Here is a 19,112-nt window from a genome sequence, read left to right as displayed (position 1 = left end):
TCTCTTCCTGACTAGCTCAATATGTTGCACAGAAAAAAAAAATATTCATAACCTTCAGCATGGAATAAAATTGCAAGTCCTGGAAAGAATACATTTCTTCCTTATGTTTTAAGGTATCCTGTCAAAGCAACCATAACTATTTAGAAATAAGTAAATAGCAAATTTCAAAATTAAAAAAGCATGAGTTTTTTTCTCTCTGCCTTTGCTTATGATTTTACAGAAAAGGATACAGTTGTCCTAGTGCCACATGCATTTTTTTCAATTCTTTGTTGTATTTGACTGTTGAAATTTTTTTTCTATGTGAGTAAAATATTTGGTTATAAAAATCAGTTAAACTGATAAGTAGTCACAACAAACCACAGCAATTTTTTCCTCTTGTAGGAGTCTGAAGGATTGACAGCTGGAGAGATATTTTCCTGTGTCAGTATGTGCAGGGATGTTGAGCAATTTCTCTGGAGAGGACTGATGCTACTTATTTGTATCCCACAAGCAACCTCCCCTGCTACCTGGTGCAGCTGGCCAAGGCTGGAGCTAGGCAAGCACTCGTATATCTTTTCCATTTGTTTAAACCTCATTAGCATCCATTGAGCTGCGCTGTTCCAGCTTCAATATATCAACATTTACAAAACATTAATGCTGTACTGTTGAGGTAAAAGAAAACTAAGTCTCATTTGAAATACAAACATGTAATGAAATGCAGCCTTTTGCCCCCCCTTCAGATCCCAGGGACTGATGACAGGACCTCGGTAAAACCCCAGGCATGCTGTGAAACTCTGACATCTTTGCTAACCTGTATCTATGGAACCACAGGTGTTTAGAAGCAGCTGTACCTCCTGCAAAAGGTTCTTGCTGTAGCACCACAAAAGAACTGTGGAAGCCTTTAATCTGGAAGCACCTACCCTGGGAGCTGAGTTAGTGAGGCCCAGCTGTTGTACAGCCCCTCCAGCAGTGCTGAAAGGCATGGCTGAGGATGGGTAAGACCAGACAAACCACGCAGGCTGGGATGCCTTTGCCTGGGCAGCCCCGGCCCAGGAACTCAGAGCCCCCCTCGCTCCATCCTCCCCAGGCAGAGCGTGGTGGTCCCTCAGCAGCTACCACCCCATGAGGGTCCGCAGCAGGAAGGCTCTGGGGCGCCAGCAGGGCCTTTGGCCTCCCCTGGGAAGGAAGGACTGGCTGGAAAGGCCTTACGTTCGTTCCTGATGCTGATGTGGGCTGTCACTCACAGAGCATAAAATTTGTCAGTAAAGCCACAGTGGGACCAAGCAGATGTGGAAGAAAAAGATTCCTGAATAGCCTGGGCTGCAAGTGAAGCCAGAAAGCATGCAGGGATAACTTGCCTTCACATTACAGAACTCTAACCCCAAAGCCCTGGGATAAAAAAGATGTTATTTAAATGAAGGAGCAGTATATACCATGCATTGATTTTGGAGGGAAGTTATTTATTCAGCATTTCAGCATGCTGGGAATGTTGGTTCAGCAGGGAGAGGCTTCTGAAATGTTCCCCAGCCTTTACGTGGAGGGTCACCTCAAGAATAATTAGCTCCTGTGCCTGTTCATCTGGAAAGGCAAGGGGTCCATACGGACACTGCAGGTGTAGGTAGAGGGGAGCTGCTGTGTTAGAGAGAGCATAAGCAGACTGACTGATGGGAAAGACATGAATAGTCTTTGTGTTGATAAATGTAAAGTGCTGCCTATTATAAGAGTTTTGTGGGTTTGATCTAGGCTTGTTTTGTTTGGATTGTTTTTTCACATAAAATAAAAGCACATATAGGAAATGTTTAAATATTTAAATGAATTTTTTTCTCCATAATTGCTCTCTGTCAACAGCAATTAAATTTTCTGGCAGGAATACAAGTGATAAATATGAATTGCATTTTGTGTGGTATTTATAGAAAAATAATTTTAACATTTGTATTCACAGAATTAAAGGTTCTTTTAATAGTCAGTTATGTCCCCTCAGAAAGAAGAGACTACAGCTCGTGACTCTTATAATTTGATTTTTGGAAAGTGTTTGAGAAGCATAGGCAGCAAGTGAACAGCAGATAAAAAATTAGTGCTGAGATCTTACTAATGACTATACTAACTATTTTGATTTTTCTTCATAATCAGAAGGGAAAAATAATCAAGAACATATATTATTAAATGTTTTATGGCAATATTTTGCTGTTGATGGAAAGCTCATTCTAAGATATGTGCATGTGTGCATTAGTTAACCATACATACCTCCTATGGGATAACTCATAAGATAAAACCTGAATGTTTGTCATGCAAATAATTAACTATTTCTGACATGAACAGGGTATACATGACATGCAGCATGCCAATAGCAAGAAATATTGCAGATGATTTACTGCAAGGGGACAAAAGGGCTGTAACATGAACCAATAATTTCTTCACTTAATCCAGGAATAAAGATAAAAGGAGAAGAGAAAAATACAGTTAACTCTTCCCCAGGGTGTTTGAATGAGGAAAGTGCTGAAATGTGAATCAGAATTGAATAGACAGAAACATTAACTCCTTTCAAAAGGATGTTTGCCTTACAGAGATCAGATATTGTAATAGCACAGATCTGGCTCCTTGCCTATGCTTTGCAGCATGCAAATGAATATTTTCCTTTTTCAGCAGCTCTGCAGTAAAACCCACCATGAAATCATAGAAATATACTGAAGAACTCTCTGCAATGACCACCAATTCTGCTGTCAAACACTAGAAACTGATGCTTGATTAGCAAGGCTGCAGGTAAGGGCCCTCTGTTCCAGACTCACTGTCAGTGGAAGCACAAGCAATGAATACCTCTGAAAACAGTGCTCAAAAAGGCACATTATCAAAGGTGACTCATGATGCAGGCAGGTGCCAGACAACCATTTAAAAAAAGGTTTCTACCTGTTATTGAATTGAGGTGCACAAGAACATGTTTTCATGGTGGATTGCAGAGGAGAGTTACCCCAAGTTCTGAGGGAGCTCTAGTTTGTCATGCTGAACACCAGGATGTCTCAGCCCACAATAAGCTCTGCTCTGCCACATGCAGACCCTTGCAAGCCTGAGATATTGTGATACTGAGATTTTATTGCAAACTGAAACTGAACAACCTGGGGATGCTCTTCTGCAGCTGCACCAGCTATATTTAAATCATCGGAGCCGCTGAAAGCTGTGTTTCAGTTGGGTCTCCCAGTTTGAAAGACCAACAGAAAGCTGGCCAATCTCAGGACACAACAAAAAATGCTTTTCAGTTTATTAACTTTGTCAAGGCTGAAGTCGCCACTACAAACTGTGCCACTGGCAAGTTTGGGTATTAAGGTAGAAGGAAGGACATCAAAGAGGAGGGAGACAAATGTGTTATTGCCAATTTAACCATGTATCTGATTCCCTAATACAATCTTTCACGCTTGTGCTGTAATTGCCTGCAGCTCCCTTGATTTCATCAACATCAGTATTTTGCTTATGTTTAAGGTCTGTGACTTCTGAGAGTCACATTAAATTATTTTTCATAAGCTACTTCTAGCATATTTCCTCTCCACTGTCCTGTTAACATATCACAGAGTTATTCAGAGTGGAAGGGACTTCTGGAAGTCTCTCTTCCAACCTTCTGCTCAAAGCAGAGCCAACACCGAACACATTGCCAGGCCACATTGCCATTCTGCCAAGGCTGTCAGTCCCTGGCCTTTTTCAAGAGAGTACCATTTGTCATAACAATTTACTTTCAGCTATGGGTCACTATCTCAAAGACCACCACTGTTTTCCTGTCCAACAAGAGCTCAGTGCCCCATGTCAGAGGGCGCCCATCCTTCCACAAAAACAGGACAATGGTGTGTGAGATGATAGCCATAATCATTTACACTACTCTTAGCTCAACTGGAACAGCTGACTGAACCAAAGGATTCCATAATCCCAATATCCCACCCTTTAAAATTAATGTAAGCTTTACAGTAGATTCAAACACAGCATAACTATGATTAACACTGTTAATTGACACTTGTCATTCCCATCTGTACCTTCCCAGTAAAGTATCACTTTACTGTGATACTTTACAGGCTTACAGGCTTGATCACAGAATAATTTTATGCATTTGACTTTTTGGAGACCACAGAATGCAAATATTTCAAGGACAGAAATGGCTTCAATGTTTATTCAACAAGAACATGTAGGAAAAGAGAAAATAGCAGGCATGAGATATTTAGGACACCCACTGTGAATTCACTGTAGGTCTGGGAAGACTGTCAATACTGAGGGCTTGTGGCAAAATGCTGTGAAAGTACAGGAACAAAATCAATTTTAGCCAGATTTTTTCCCTCCCAGTACACATGACAAAATTATTTACAAGTGGCTTATTTAAATCTAGCCAGAAGTCAGCTATTTCAGTGGCCTATTGAGCAGAAAAGATCCCCCTGTGAGTCAAGGAAGGTCACAGATCCAGCTATATCATCCAGATGATCTCTCTGACAGAATATTTGTAACACTTGCTCTACCTTGCCATTGTTTCAAAGTGGATGGCTTGTGACGGTGGGTTTTACTGCCGTTTTTGTTAGCATTGGCTAGAACTTGCTGTATCCTGACACAACCTTTCACGTAATGATGATGAGCATAGTGTGAAAAGAAAACAAATCAAGAGAGAACAACACATCTTATCTAGAAGCAAGAAAGTCACTGAGACCACCCTTTCAGACACCCTCATCCAACCTAAAGCTAAAAGCTGCTTTAAACACCACCCACACTGCAGTCATAGATTTCCTGCTCGGCACCTCTTCATAATCTCAGTGCAAACTGCTGCAAAAGCCAGCAAGCTAATAGCTGATCTGGCTCAGTGCCAGGCTGATTTTGACTGTCCCCTTTAGAAGTCTAGGGTATCTCTGCATTGACAAGTAGCACAGTGTGATTGGAGTGGATCTGTAGAGTGAAATGGTGGGTACACAGCAGCTGAGGGCCAGCCTGTACACATTTTAGGGATATTACTTCGGACTACCTCTGGTTTGTACCCTACACAGGATACTGAGTGAATCCCACCCACTTGGTTCAGCGAAGGGACATGCAGTTTGTGTGCTCCAAGACCACTTCATTCACACTGAGAATGCAACTACAGTAAACAGGACAGAATATTGGCTTCCTGGGTACATTCCTGATGTGTACTAAACTCTGATACAAACACATCTTGGGATCACTTAGGAGCAGTCGTGGTCCAGGGAAATCCTTTGTGTAGGAAGAGATTCTGACTGTGGAGATAATAAGCGTCATTAGCTGCTTACATTGTCTGTACATGGTTATACACAAAACTAGTATGTTTGATGAACCACTGAGAGCTAGTAAATTATTTTTCCCTCTCTATTGGAAAGGTAGGACTTAAATGTTACAAAGAAAAAGAGATTAGATCAGGAAATAGCTGTCTTTTTTGTAATTTGAAAATTTAACAATGAGAAGTACACATCACTGGTTTTGGAATCCTTTACATTATTAGCCTATTCTGTCATATCAAGTTTTGATATGAATTGGCTCCAAAAGTGTATTTGTTTGTCTCAGGCCTTCACTGCCAGATGTCATCTTCCAGGCATGTCCGTGGTGGGACACCTGGTCTTATGAAGCTTTGTGAGTCAGGAGTGCTCTGGGGACAGCACTGTGCAGCTAGCTGCACAGGGGAGATGTTTACTGCTGCCAAATCACAGAAACCACAAATACTGTATTCCAGTAAGCAGATTCCTCTGGTTAAACTCCAGCAAGTCCATTTCATAGTGAGCTTGATGGGCATGCAGAAACAGAATCAGGAGAACACCCCAACATACAGGCATAACCCTCACTGCCCAGCTGTTCTGAGATATATTGCTTTCTTGGGAGTTTTTTTGTTGGGTTTTTTTTGTTTGGTTTTTGTTCGGCGTGATTTGATTTCTCTTGCTTCTCTCCATTCTGAATGCAATGAAGCACAGTTGTTTATAGAGATAAATGTCTTTCACAGAGATGAAGACTCAGCCATATATACCAAGGAGCATATGTCTGATCAAGCTTTGTGGTATACCACAGCAGATAGGGAGCTGTATTACTGTATTACTGACTTTGGGGGACAGCTCAGTACTCTGGAGAAAAAAACAGCCTACATCAGACTGTATTCTGCAGCAGATAACACAGAGGCTTGATGACTATACAAGAATCCTTATTTAATTCACTCTGTATCCCTGGCAGTCCTCATCCAGATAGTCAAAGAACAGAGACTGTAATGGCTGTGTCTGAATATTTCCTTTCTTTTTAAGCTTTCAAATTCCTTATGTTTGTTCAGGACATGCCAGCTTTCTTCGTGTTTTAAGGGGAATGTGCATAATAGAGAGTTCTGCCTCTTTCTCATGGCTCTATGGTAGAGCCTGCACAAGCTCTGCCTACTCGTTCCAAACATCTTTTGTTCTGATATAGTATGTTCAAAGATTTCCACTTGAAAAAAAAGTTAATTATCAGTTCTAAGCCTACTGAGCATAACTTCAGTGCATACAAACTAAAAACAGCAGCCATTGTACATTCTTTAGGTCCAAATTTGCAAACACTCTTCCTGAAGCCCCCCTGAAATGTGAAGGAGTGTATGGAAAGATGAACCTATCTTTCCATCAATTTATTCAGCAAATAACTCCTGCAGGAGCTCTGTTGCCATGCCCCATTAAACTGGCAGTGGTTGCCTTGCTTTACATAGCAGCCCAGCAGTCCTTAAAGGCAAAGTATCCAGAGGCTCTGGAAGACCAGGAGCAGCAGCATTGCCCCGAGCGGGTCCCTTGTGTGTGGAGCTGAAGCTGCCATCCCTCTGCTGCTCCCGAGACCATGTCAGTTTGTATTCCATCTGCATTGCCTGTTCCAGGCTTGGTGTTTGTTTTCTTGTCTTTGGAGTAGGGAAGGTGGGGAAAGGGAAATATTTGTGAATGTGGTTCTTTATTTGCATTCCTTTTTGTGTCTCTGTTCTTTCTTTTTGAGGTCTGCCCAGTTCCTGCATTCAGCTGCTGCATCCAGAACAAGGGAGCAAGCTGGCCCCATAGCAGTTGCCCATCTGCCTTGGAGTTCATGGAGGAAAGGAAGGGCAGAGTTTTGTTCATAAAGAAAGTATTCAGAATTCTTGAATTTATTTTAATATGCTCCAGAACCTACTAGCTTTTTCACTGGTGACCTAAAAAGACAAGGTCCCTATTCAAACAATTTCTAGCATAGACCTAAAACTTTAAAAAGAGTAATAAAAAGCAAATAATGCAGAAGGAATAGATACAAAAATCTGACAATCATATTGTTAACGAAAATTTACAGATGTCTTTGGGCTTATTTTATTTTGTTGCATTTGTGGAAAATTAAGTGGAGTCAAAACAAGTTAAATAATGCAGAAACAACCTACATTACTGAAAGATCCAGAGAAAATTGTTTCAGCTGCGGTCCAGTTCAATGGGAAGAGACAATTCTATTCAAGTAGAATGGGACCAGATGAGTCCAAACCTCTACAATCCTTGAAGATCTGAATTATGCAAAACTTAACTCTCCTGACACACTCTTATTTACTAAATTCTAGTTTTACATCCAAAAAGATGAAAAAATACCAAAGATTCAAAAAGAGAAAACAAACAATAACAACAACATCAGAAAACCAAAACTAAACCAACCGAGCAAAAAAAACTCCAACCTGAGTTGGAGCTGAAGAATTTTCCTTGGTGGAACTGGGAGCAGAATCCAGGCACACCACCTCCAAGCCCTCCTAAGTATTGGACAACCTCTTTTAGCAAATAAATGCAGAGAGGCACTCTTTAAACCAACACCATATCCTCTGCTATGACCCAGTATACATACAATACAGTGAAATCTTGAATAATTCATCTACAGTATGAGTTCATTATTCAAAGACAAGCATACCATGCAGTTTAATGGGAACTTGCTTCATTACTTTCAGGATCTTTCAAATCCATTTGTGACATAAATGCATGCTTACTAAAACATTCTTAAAACTTCTGAGAGACTCAGCATTCTTTGCAGAAAGAAAATGCCTGATTCCTTTCTTCACTTTCTGAAGTTCACTACAGTTCTATGGCATTTTCAATAAATTATCTAGAATGTCTGTGTTACTGCTTGTTGAAATGCTACGTAGATTAGTATAATTCAAAGGTCAAACTATTTTCGGTGTTTAACTAAGTAATTTCAAAACACGCCTTACCATTAAGGGCATAGAGGTGTGAGTATTCAAAACCATATTGCCCTTGCGAAGTATGCATATATTTAAATATTTATATTCTCATTAGCTGAAAATGGCAAGAACAGATGTGTTAGCTTACTCACTGAATCACGGTGAAGATTCCCAGTGGATTATCATAAACGTCCATTGTGTTTGAAGCTGATGGAAGCGGGTGGCCAAGTCCTGGGTCACGGCAGTCTGGGTTGGTGAGTCTGTGCCTCCTTTGCAGCACCCTCCACACACACACCCACACACAGCCCTCCTCTATGAGTGCTGCCCAACCTCGCCCCTTCCACGGCCTCTCCCAGGCTGCCTATGGAGCCATGGACACTGCTGCTGGCTCAGAGCTACCAGAGGCACTGGGGGACACGGGGGGGTTCTATGGCAGTGACGCTCCCACACGCCAATCCATGTCGATGCTGCTGACAAGGGAGGATCAATGGGAAAATTGCAGTCCCGTGGTCTGGGCTGTAATGATTTCATGACAATTTTTAAAACTGTTGGGTAGCTTCACCTTGAAAGAAGCCTTGAGATTAGCCTTAACAAATACAGAAATGGATGTTAATGCAGACTGGATCATGTGTGATTCCAGCCTAATGTTAATGATATGTCAGTGTCTGCCAGTGTAAGGAAGGATAGGCATAGTTGTGCTTTGGATTTTTTTTTGCCTTGGCTGGGATTCTTAGAATATAACTTTGGGGGTTGCAATGAAATAAAGCTTTCTCCTGCCTATGCAAAGAAAAATGTGACAGCAAGAGAAAGACTATCAGTTAAATATCACAGGACAAACAGTACAAAGCTGTCCACTAAAACCAATGAGTGTGTGTCTGCTTTCCTCTGTTGAGCTGAAAACCTCTGATTTTCAAAGGAGGATGCCACTAGTTTTTGAAAACTATGTCTTTAACAGGATCCTACAGCTCCAGAACTTAAGCATCTTACAAAACACCTGTGAGAAACACAATTTCTTCAAGTAAAGAGAAAATATTTCCTTACCAATCTATACTGCAATTTAAACACAATGGTGCTGAGACAGTTGCTGAAGGATTAAAAACCTATTCCCCGATGATACTGCATGAAAAATCCTTCAGCTGTGAAAGTCAGATGACAGCTGAGCACTTCCAAGGGGTCACTTCTTCCTCTCTTCAGACATCCAGTGCCCTCACTCCAGGAGTGCAGCACTGGACACAGCCTCATTCAGGGAAGGAGAAAGGACAGATTGTACAGTGAGGCTGGGGTGACAGGCACGTGGCAAGCTGTGGGAAAGTGCACAAGCTGTGAGAAAGTGTAGGCAAGTGGAAAAGCCCTTACCCCCAGACTACAATGGGTGACAGGAACTGCTCTGTCCAAGTAGATGAAGAGAAGCAAAACAAGAGGGAAAAGTGGTGGCTCTGGTCATTAAGCTGCATACCAGATGTGTGAGTCTTTACCATCAAAGGCAGCCACCATGGAAATGGATGTGCTGAAAGCATTTAGTTAAATGGCATCTCCATTTCCAACAAGGCAGACCCACCTGCTCTCCCCCAGCTGTCACCCTGGCTGACAAAACTACAAAGAAATGCAATCTCTCCTAGGAGGTGAAAAACTCCAGAACAGAAGTGCAGGTGGCTGTACCACAAACACTGCTGGCATTGCTGCAGTGATGATTACAGAATCACTGTAAGGCTGGAAGGGACCACAGTTTAACAAAAATCATTTCAGCTAAAGTCTAATGACCGAGGCCCCAAGAAGAGCAAGACAAGAGAAGACAGAATCACTTCTGTGCAGTGGCTGCAGTGGATTGAGAAACACTTGGGAAATCCACACCAGGGCTCCAGAGCCTCACTGTAAAAGCAAGGCTGACAACCTGGTGGGTTTTTACTGTACTGTGCCACTCATATTTTCACACAGTGGAGAAGTGAAATGGAGACCATTATGTATCTTTCCATTTAAAAAGTGCCAATGGAAGGTCCTTAATTCTCAGGCTGAACACATTCCACCACCAGCCTTGTTCAAATGCTGATGTCTGCAGGGTCTATTACATGACAGCTGGACACCTTGCTCTATTAGCAAACTTGTGGTTGGGCCCTTCTTTTGGGATCACAAGATGAGGTAAACATCTCCACTTGTGCAAAAAGCAGACAGGATTTTTTCCTGAGGTAAGCTTTGATTCCAGCTAAGCAGGCTTATAACAAGTGTAATTGCTGTTTTCTCAAGCGTGGTTTGAATATATGATCTAAGGGTTAAAAAACTCCAGGGCACTGAAAAACTCCAAGTGCAGTGTGGTATAAATATGGGGTTAGGCAACATTTCTGAATTCAGATCCTAGCTCTGAAACTAATTTTATTTCTGGCAGTGAGCAAATTGTTAACAGACAACTTGTAGAGACATTTGTTCAAACAGAGCTACTGATATTCAGTATTTAGCCTGAGATATGTGGGGCTGTATTTTCAAAGTGAGTGTCATCCTGAAGGGTTAGCCACAGATGATCAATTTCTTTAAACTCATCTAGATACAAGATGCCACTTCTTTGACTTCTGTATTCAGAAGCCACTTTTTAAAAAGCAAGTTTTCCTCTCAAGCCTTGCAAGTGTTTTTGGAGATATCCCACTAATTCAACAGGCTTCACAGCTACTCAGACTGCATTCGTTTCCAAATGTCCAAAAGAGAAGTAAAGGTTTACATATCTAAAAGATTATTCTGGCAATATTTGTGTAATAGTTTGAGGGATGATGTGGGTAGTTTACCCCATATGACTTCCTCACGTGCACTTGAATTGATAATCTCATCACTTACTTTCACTCTCGTGTTTTCTCTCAGTTGCATGTGATTTATCTGGATCTTTAATTACTCATTTTTCAGATTCTCTAATATTTTGTAGAGAAATCTTGGTATCTGCCCACACTATGAAAGATATGGCAGAAGTTATTCGTGTACCATTAGGCACTGAGGTCAAACTCATTACTCTGAAGAAACTAATGATATCATTTTAGTGATAACATGATACAAAATGAGATAGGTCCCAGAAGCCAACCTTCAGCACCAGCAGTTTGCCCTTCCTGGACTTCTCTGTTTTGAAATTACAACAAGAGGGGCACTGAAAGAAGTAGAGAAGGGAAAAATGACATAGTTTATTTGCTTTTCTCAGAGCATCTCTTGTGAACAAACCAGTGATGAAATAAACTAGCCTTTAACATGATCCTTTCCTCTCACTATACTCTTAAAAGCATCTTGAGAATCATGTACTGAACATTTGGGGCCAGATGCTCATCTGGCATGATTTGATACACACACATTGAAACCAGTAGAGCAGTGATAATATATATACACTAGAAGCTACACTGGGCCTTAATAAAAGGTTTCATAAGTTATGTAACTGGTAATTCCGGTACAGGATTTGCTTTTAATACGATTGACTTTGTTGAGATGAACATGACTATAACCTTAGAAGAGATGTAATGCTACTAAAAATAAAATAAAAAAAAAGACAAAAATCAACTAAACCCACAGTAACAGTGCTCCTACAACTCACAACAGAATTAATTCTTCCTTCACTGTTATGTCCAACATTTTTCCATTTAAACTGGAAGAATGGGACCTACCTTACGAAGTGCAGGTTTTAAATCTCCTCACCCAAGACTCCAAAATTACTAAAGAATAAGGCACCTGCAGATGTAGTGCATCTCATTATAGAAATATGTTTGAGTCCAGTGAATTGCATCATAAGAGAAGGAACAGCCACTAAACTGAGGCAAGGTGAAGCCTCGTCCTGATTTCCATGGCTGCTCTAGGTTACAGTGGGGCCAGCATTTATTTTCACTCTACATCAGTTTCAGTCCACTGGGTGCAACATGGTTTCTAAGCATAAGGTGTCAATACCATTTTGTAAAGCCAAAGGCAGATTTTGCTAAATAAATGAATACACAGAACAGTGCTGATAAGTTGCCAATTTGACTGTGCTGCTAGACAGGAGATTAACTACTGCTTCACAGGAATTAGAAAAAAATTAAAACTTCGCCTATCATATCAGTGCCTCAGGTCTGATGGCATTTCAATACAGAGAAGTCTCTAAGTGATCAGGAGGTCAAGTATGGTGGCAATACCATAGGGCAATTATTAAATAGCATGTTAGTCAAACTCAGCTTGGAAAAAAATAAAAACATTATGAACCCCATTTAAGGGCATGAAAAGGGTGATTTTTTTTCTATAAAACAGCTAATCTAGACGTGCTCTAGCTTCATTTGGTCTTGGCAACAATCCTCATAAAGAGAACTCGCATCGTCTGACACCAGAGGCCCATGGTGCAGTTGGCTGTCTCTGCTGATCACCCACTGCTTGCTGCCACAGCGGCTTCTAGGATGTGATTCATCTGACCTAATTCATCTGGCTGCTTTACAGTTAAGATTAACAATGCCTAGAAGTGTCTGTTTCTTTCCATTTACTGTCTATCTGAGTTGTTTGGTGTGCAGTACTGCAGACTGGCAATAGTTTTTGTACAAGAAGAATAGAATCTAGAGCAGAAACTCTGAACTTAAGACTTCAAGTAAGGGTCTGTGTCCCAGAGCCTCCCTTTAGGGTCTACATCACAGAGACATAAAAGCAAGATATAGACTGGGCTTTGGTGTTACACTGGTCTACCAAGCTGCCAGTCTACTGCTACTGCTCCCCTGATGCAGTATTCCATAAAATTATATTTGCTGGTGTGACTGAATCTGGCCTTCAAGAGGTTTGGAAGGAAGTTTCTTGAAGAAAACCTTTTACACGTCAGAAAGGGTAGGCTTTCCAGCAATCGTGTGAAAAACATGCTGTGGCAGTGTTCTGGCTCTTTTCTTAAAACCCCAACACTCCCCCATCCTCCCAAACCCCAACATATTAAGATCTACAGTCTGGTTTTGGGCATAATTCAGGTAGATCATGATGTTGAATGTATTCAGCAAGAGTCCTCTTCCCATTGTTTATCATAATTACACCCCCTGTTAGAACTTTTCATACAGTGTTTCTCAGTTGCAAAGTGGGCTCCTCTTCTCCTTCCAAGCTCATCTCCAGTGCTGGCCATTAGTGAAAGAAACCGAGGTGTGGAAAAGACAGGAATGAGTAACTGGGGGCAGTGCTGGAGCTTTGAGCATGTCCCAGGCTCACTGAAAAGAGTGGGCAGAGCTGGAGGAGAGAAGTGGTAGTGCTAATCTTGTATCTATGATCCATTTGGAATTGCAATGTGTTTGTTTAACATTCAGCTTATGTTTGACTTGAAAGTATTGATGTTTGCATTAAATTGAGTAATTTTTCTGCACTCACGTTATATCAACAAAGCTATATAAAGCATTTGACATCCTTAGGAGAATTCTTCATATGCTATTATTTATCATCTTAAAATCAGTAAACAGATTGGTAAAACAAACAAACTGATTTTCAGGTGTGTTACAGAGCTGCAATAAGTGCTGTTGCTGTACATGTTCCTTAGTTACTAGAAAATATAAAATCAGGAGAAAAATTTAAATTGCATTTTTCCAATCTTGCACCTACCAGATAAGATCCTATGAGGTAATCCTACATGCAGAATTAGCTACAACTCATGGTGAATATGCATGGTGGAATCAATCCAGGACACATAAGAGAAAAAGAGAGGAGTCTCAATGCTGCCAGAAGTGTTTAACAATATTTTTCTGTTTTAGAAACTTGGATATACAGAAGTCCCAGGTAATAATTAACTTAGACACATTCCTTACTGCCTTGAGTAAACAGAAACTGACACGCTACTGTAAGCAAGCTGGGACTGTGACCCAAGAAGTCATGTACCACCAGAAGATTTATATCCACCCCAACATATTTTGGCACATAGTTGCCTCAGAAACTGGAAGAAACAAATTATGATCAAGGTTAAGCAGCTCACAGATAGTTTTCCAATGACTGACAGGCCAGGTCTGTTCAAAATAAAGCTGTGAGCAGTCACAGTTTGTCTTTTTAGTGGTTTCTGGCTGTTTCCAGTGACTGAGCTGCTGGGGGACCCAAAACAGGTATCCAGATCTGTGTCACAGAGGTTCACACCTTTTTCAATTGCTGTGCATGGAGCCTGAGAATGGTCACATTACATCAGCAGCATTCCTCTTTTGAAAATGACTAATGAACAACCCAGACAAACTAAAACCACACAAGCAGCAATCAGCCTAAAGGTGGCACACACAGAAATTATACTTTGTAATTTCAACAAATTAAAGATCTTAATAATTAAAGATCACTTGATCCAGACATAGCAATACTCCAGGCTTATTTATTTATTATTGTACCTAATTTCTGTCAAGGATTTCTGATGAGCCATGCATCATTTTTGTTTAGATATTGATATAATGCCTCCTGTGGAAGTTATAAAGCATTAAAAATTATTTTCAAAACTCATGCATATTTAGAGTGATGCAGCTCAGCAGTACCCTCCTGTCTTCCAGGAAAAAGCATATTTCTATTTTGTAAATAAGATGAAGCTTATAGCAACTAAGTTATCCACACAAATGGTATCCTTCCAGCAGGATGGCAGATTCCACAATCAACATTAAGAAACAATAGGAAAACCATATGTGAAAAAGGTGAAAAAGAGGAAAGGCTGTAATGAGTAAAACTATTGCATTAACTAAATTACTTGTAAGGGGTTTTTGAAAAGTTTCTTGGGCCAGTTCACTTGCAACCAAAAAAAATGAGTAATGGGAAAGAGAAACTTCACTTCCAAGTCAGTCTCCACTCCAAGGAAGGCAGATTTCAGTAACAGATTTGTTAATGGAGTTATTTACTGTGTTGGAGGGCTGTGTAGGATATTTTGGCAGTCAGCTTGACAGGTCAGTCTACAAACCAGAATATAATTCGAAGTCAGATTGAAATCATCATTAGCAAAACATATCTTAAACAGGTATTTAACTTCTCTCTATACGCCTTTTAATGGAGTAGCTAATTTCTCAAGTCCTTGATTTTAATGCCATTTTTAGATCCTATGCCTTTTTTTGTGTAAAGACAGTGTTGGAATTGCCAAGCAATTTTCATGAGGGAGGTGATCCTAAGTAGGAGTGATGGGCTCACTGTTCATCCCCACAACCATCTACAAGGTGACGGAGAGAGCAACAAACACTCCATCAAGGCACTCCTGGTGGTGCAGAGGACACACACTGGCTGGTTTTAACTGGTCAGTGCTTCTTCTTCCACATGGCCTTTTGGTCACTGCCTCAGTCTCAAAGGGTGCTCCAAATTTGAGGATGCTTCATAGTAACAAAACATGGTGGAGGATAAGAAATGTGTTTCTCACTTTATCTCCTTCATCTCTTTCACATCCCACAGTGACCAAGAGACAATATCAGCATTTTCTGTCATGTATCTGTGTGTGGCAGCTCCTTCTGTGGAGGAAGAAGGGGAACTTTCTTAGCACATTTGTCTTCCTTAATGCTCTAACCCTTCAGTAGAGAATTTCATATTAGCTCAGTTGGGTTGTCTACTATTTTTGGTAACCACACAAGCGGGCACACAGTTGCTTTGCCACCTCCCACCAGCATTAAAAGCCCACTGCTGCACACCTCCTTCTCCCACTCATTCCTGCACTTGCCTGGGAAGCTATTCAGGCAAAGCAGCAGCTGAAACATAATCTTTTTTAATTACTAGCAACTGCTTGTGCCAGTAAAGATATATGACTGTAAACCTACGTGAGCACTGACCTCAATGCTCTTTAGCCTAAGTAGAGCTCTCTTGCAGACCTCATGTGTATAAATACTGGTTTTATCTTCCCCCAAACACAACAATGTTTTAGTTCTTTTTAACTGGAGATTCATGACCTTACAAGGGCTTATCTGAATCACTGCCAATCACTCTGTTAAACCCCAAAGTATGTCCCTCTGTTTTCTGCTGTTATAGATGATTTTTCAAAAGCAATTAGCATTTTGAGGACCTTTAACGTAGGATGCAGGAAGGAAATCTCCTTTACAAAATTTTTGCAACGGTTTCAACCAAAAATCAATCCCCCTAAAATGGCTGGCTGTGAGAATCTTAGATGTGAGAAGTTCGGAATTACAGGCTTTGCCAAGTATAAAAACTTTCTCTCTTTATTATTGTGAGAAAAAAATATTAATTATTGTGGGGAGAAACTAATCTGAGAATATAGGTCTCCAGTCAAAATTGTATCCATACTTGATCTCAGCGTGTTCTTTTATTCCCTATATATTCAGTTTATGTGCAACCTAGTTTTCTCCACTGAAGGTTGTGAATAACAGATGTAACCTCATTGTCCTTACTGACTTCACTGAGCTATAATTGAACACTGCTTTTCGAATGCTCTCAACAGTGTTGCTTGTATACTGCAAGTCATGTAAGTACTAATATTGAATTTATTCCATCAAAAACTAGCCCCTAGGGGCAAAAACAAACCAGAAATAATTACATTCATCTGGTAAACCACAGGCTCATTTGAATAGCATTGCCTTCTCTTGATGCTGTGTGTACATACAGCAAGCATAGGTCATTGCAGCCTGGCATCTGCTTGAACACCTGTGAAACCATGATTCTCCATTTTGGCTTCAAAAGCAATGAGTGCTTTGAGCAGGAGAGAGAAGAAATCCGAGTTTTTGTATGTTTTTCCCCAAGCAGTAATGCTGTGTACACTATTGTCAGGTTTTTCCATATAACACTTTCTGTTTGAACTCCTTGTGGATTGCACTAGTACCTTTTTATTACTTCTAATCTGTCAGAGTGAAATGACAGTAGCCTTGTGTCAAACCAGTTATACATCTGATTGAAATCCATTCACATTTCATCTGCAACTCATTATTTTCTCATTTCTATGTTGTTTTCAGGATGAACCAGTTCATAGTTCACACTTTCCCTTGGAACACATTTATCTATTACATGTCTCAGATGTTCAAGGGCTGACCAACAGTCTATGGGACTCCGCTTAATATTTCTATTCAGTATTACACAGCTTCTTGTATGGATCTGGCCCATACAGTAAGGTAGGCAGAAACCTGCAATCAAATTGCATTTTTCAAAGGCCTAGTGGAAGTTTGGATCTGTATATAAAGCTCAGTGATGAATGCCTCCTCTTCTATCTTCCTTCAGCTCTTGATATAGAAAAGTTTTTGCAGTCAGATAAGGAAAAATCAGCATGTACTTGAATGTTGCAAAGTGGGATGTTTTTATTTTTAAAATTTCTCTTTTTCAGCTGTGCTACTTTGTATTTTGCATACGAATAGAAATCACGAAGAATTACATATCACAGCTTAAATATCAAAGATGACTGTCAAATAATTCAAACAGAAGGCTCTTTATTAAAGTCACTTTACTGAACAATTTTGCATTGGAAACCAAACAAGATGAAGGAGAATACTGAATCAAAGCAAAGAGTCTTGCTCTTCAGTTGCACATCTGCACAAGTGCTTCAATGCACAGCTGGATAACTAACTCCCAACTTCGGTGAATTTGAATTTGTTTCTCCACAAAATGGAAACACATACTCATATCTCACAAAGGTAGAACATCTCACAAAGGTAGAACATATAAAGATTTCTTCCAAGGAATTTCATCAAAAGACATCAAGCAAGTGATCAGCACCATTATTTTTATCCTGCTTTAAATTCTCTATATCAAAACAAGACAATTCAACTTTTCACTTACATGTCATTCAGCTTATTTTACATTTTCCATTAGGTTTTGTGTGCTTTCAATAGAGTGTGACTGCTGCCTTGGTAATAAACTTCTTTGTTTCTCTGGGAGGTGATGGGAGTGCTACATACAACTACATGCTGCTGCTTCTAGTTGCAAGAAGTTTAACAGGAAGAAGAATGACAGCCACTCTTTACTGGAGACCTGAAAGCATTTTTTGTGACACTTGTCTTGCATAAAAACACAATTAACAAATGTCACCAGCAATAATAAAGCTTTGCTAAGGATGTGGATATTCACCACTTTATCACAAATCAAAGAACAATCATTAAAGGAATGATGCACATTCTTATGCATAACAGTAGTCTTATTTTATGGCACATCATTTGTATAGCTATTTATTTTTAACAGCTGGTGAACAAATGACTTTACTATAATGTTAAATTTCTTTCACTTGCTGTACATATTTTTCCATAGAGTTCTAAGCCAAAGTTAAATCAAAGTCAGTCAGCATCAGTATACAAATTAGTATTCCTTTCTATAATAATACAAGTTTTGACTGACCATGCTCCTGCTGATGCCAGTGGCAAACCTGGGGTCTCATTTGGTTGTAAAGTGAGCCAAAACCATTAGATGGCTAGAAATTTAGCAGAAGCTGAAACCCCAGAGCAGAGAATACTTCAGAAGTTAGAGCTACATTCATATTTTTTTAAAAGTATCCACATGCAATATGATGTCTCCAGTATGCAAAACACATCTGAGGAACACAAGCTGCTTTTGTGGTGTGAAATACATGTTGGATGGAAGAATAAAAATGCTTTCTAGTTTCCTAATGATAATTTTACAACTCACTCTGAAATCTTTTATTGAGTCTTGTTTGCTAGAGCAAACTATATAAATTACGAGTGTATTATTCTAATGACATGGAATTGCTTAAAAACTGACAGAAAATGACTTATAAAACTTTAACATCATCAGTTATCTTAAAACTTCAAATTGTTAAACTGTATTAGAAATATTTTCAGATAATCCAACCTACTTCTCCTTAGCTTTCCAGAGATGATTCAGAAATGAAGTGTGCCCAAATCCAGATCTGTATCTGCCCAGCACTGTCACGATCCAGGTTTCTCCCCAAGGCAGGGTCCTCATCATGGCAGCAGCTGAAAAAGAATGTGTTTGAACTCTCCTCCTCAATCTTCTGCTTGTTGCAGGTGTACTGTGTCAGGAAAGTAGTTTCCAATACAGGATAGCTCTAAATTAACTTGTACAAATCCTGTGTATCTTCTTTGCCTAACCATAGTTCCATCTCCACTGCAAGCCAGCACATGGTTCTTCTGTATTC

This window comes from Onychostruthus taczanowskii, unplaced genomic scaffold (assembly GCF_017590055.1).
Source record: "Onychostruthus taczanowskii isolate IOZ18803 unplaced genomic scaffold, ASM1759005v1 scaffold52, whole genome shotgun sequence".
Classification (NCBI taxonomy): Eukaryota; Metazoa; Chordata; class Aves; order Passeriformes; family Passeridae; genus Onychostruthus; species Onychostruthus taczanowskii.
Note: the sequence above shows the minus strand (reverse complement) of the source record.